General features: G+C 47.8%; 1 protein-coding gene across 1 annotated transcript in view; it reads left to right on the forward strand.

Moving 5' to 3' along the window:
• IP3K2 (Inositol 1,4,5-triphosphate kinase 2) overlaps positions 1-2,500 on the forward strand; it is a 342,015-nt gene that overhangs the window by 187,500 nt on the left and 152,015 nt on the right. The gene's annotated exons all lie outside the window — the stretch shown is intronic.

Below are 2,500 nucleotides of genomic sequence, written 5' to 3' on the forward strand. Positions count from 1 at the left end.
CTACTTGCAAAACTGTTTTAGTTAATGATGCATTGTGGTTTCGCTCTTCTAATTCGCACATGCCCTTACTTCTTATTCGTCCACGCTCTTCGTATTCGCACACGCTCCAAATTCTTATTCGCACACGCTCTTACTTCTTATTCGCCCACGCTCTTCGTATTCGCACACGCTCCAAATTCTTATTCGCACACGCTCTTACTTCTTATTCGCCCACGCTCTTCGTATTCGCACACGCTCCAAATTCTTAATCGCACACTGCAATTTCTTATTCGTACACGCTCCAAATTCTTATTCGCATACGCTCTTCTTATTTGTCTATGTAAGAACTATACTTACATTAAAGGAAGAATTTAATCAAATCCATAAGCATACATTAATATTAAACGAAGCTAATAATGAAAAAGACTAATATAAAAAAAATATGAAAGACAATAACCACTAACTCCTCAAAAATAATATCTGAAATACACCGCAATACTTGTCATAACTCAAACACGATTGAAAGACACCGTAAATTCGAAAAAAAGACTAATAAAAAGAGGAAAAGCCAGCAACAGTATCCTCCATGAGTCACGCGTGCTTTTCAGAATCCAGTTTCGCTCACGCTCGCTCCATACCCGTTTTTGCTCTCGGCCGCGTGTCATGGCTGCCCCAAATGTCAACAAGGGGGACATGTACAGGCGGGGGTGGAATTTGCCGCCGTTTTCGTCTCTCAGGGCACGTCGCCCGGAGCTTTCTTTGCGGGGAAGGGATCACCATTTTTCTGCGGGTTAGGTTAGTTGTTTGTTTGTTTTAGGTGTTTTGTTTTTTATGTGAGGCGGGAGATACTGTGTGGCGTGGGAGGGTCGGAGTTGCAATCTCTCTCGGGCCTTGGAGAGGACAGAGCCGTGATCGGTAAAGACCACCGGCCGATTCTGCGACGGACGATGAGGTTGCAACATTGCGTTCATCCAGAACCGAGAGGATTATTTACGACTGCAAGCAAGACAACTGTGGGCTCCTTAAGAACTTGACAAGAGACACGTGTTGACCGACAAAATAATTAAGCAAGTCGACCGTCCGCCCAAACCTGACGGAGGAGATAAGACGCGAACAAAGAATTTTTCCCGCCACCCGAGGACGGCGGACCGGCGCCCTCTCCGCCCAGGTACTGTAAGCGCTCTGACGTCACGCACTGGTTCTTTACGTCACAAACCCGATATGGTCGTTGGTCTTGCGGTGGGGATATGTATAGAATTGTTATTTTTGTTTTCCAAACCTGTTTTTAAGGGGGGACGCGTAGGAGTCGAAGACATTTTTTTATACATTTTCTTCGGTTAATTGTATTCTTAGAAGGTCGACTGGATTTGCACTCGACGCTGCATTGCTTCCTCTCGAATTCCAGGCTGCAATCCGTCCCTCGGCGGACTTTGGCAGAAGCTCCCCTGCCAGCAACACCGAACGACAGCGGCTTATATAAGGGCCATACAGGCTGTAGAAGGGCTGAGGGGGCGGGAAGGGGAGGGGAGGGGGTAGGATGGGGAGGGAGGGGGAAGGGCTAGGGGTCATGAAGAGGTTGGGCTGAGGGCGTGGAAGGGAGGAGGGAAGTGAGAAGGGTCGAGGGCGTGGAAGGGAGGAGGGAAGTGAGAAGGGCCAAGGGCGTGGAAGGGGAGGGAAGTGAGAAGGGCCGAGGGCTTGGAAGGGAGGAGGGAAGTGAGAAGGGCCGAGGGCGTGGAAGGGGAGGGAAGTGAGAAGGGCGTGGAAGAGGAGAGTAAGTCCAGAGGGATTGGGAAGAGGAAGGGGGACGAGCTGAGGGTGCGGGAGAAGGAGGAAAAGAAGGCGAAGGAAGGGAGGAGAACTGAGAGCAAAAGATAGGGAGGATGGGGTGAGGGAGAAGAAGGAAGAAAACAGTGAGATGAAAGAGGAATGAGAGAGGCAGAGAACGTAGCAAAGGGAGAGGAAGAGGAGGGAAAGGAGAGAGAGAATAAGGAAAGGCTAAACATGTAAGAAGGGAGTGGCTTAACAGCGCAAACATCTACGTCACAAAGCCTTATATACAAACCTAGCCACACATTCCAAGAAGAAAAAAAACGAAAAAAAATATAGAATTATTTATCAACAAGAAAAAGGAAGAGCGAAAAAAAACAAGATGTAAGTCTTATTTTTAAAATTCTCCATTAATTTATTTTAGACTTGTTGGCGTGACTGTGGCGGCTGTCTGGAACTTTTCCAACAAAAAATAAAGATTCGAATTCCGCTGAAGACGTTTTGATCTAAAGCCGCAGCGGGGGGTGGTGGTGGTGGTGGGGGGGTAGCCTACCTTTTTTTCTTTTCATTTTTTTTTCTTTTAGTATTTTTTTAGTATTTCTTTTCCGTCTTCTTCTTCCCCACCTTCTCCTCCTCCTATTTCTTCTCCCCCTCCTCTTCCATCCCTTCTTCTTCTTCCTCCTCCTCATCCCTCCTCTTCCTCCTTCCCTCCTTCTCCTTCCCCCCTCCTCCTCCTCCCCCTCCCCTCTCCCTC

This window comes from Penaeus vannamei, chromosome 3, assembly GCF_042767895.1.
Source record: "Penaeus vannamei isolate JL-2024 chromosome 3, ASM4276789v1, whole genome shotgun sequence".
Taxonomy (NCBI): Eukaryota; Metazoa; Arthropoda; class Malacostraca; order Decapoda; family Penaeidae; genus Penaeus; species Penaeus vannamei.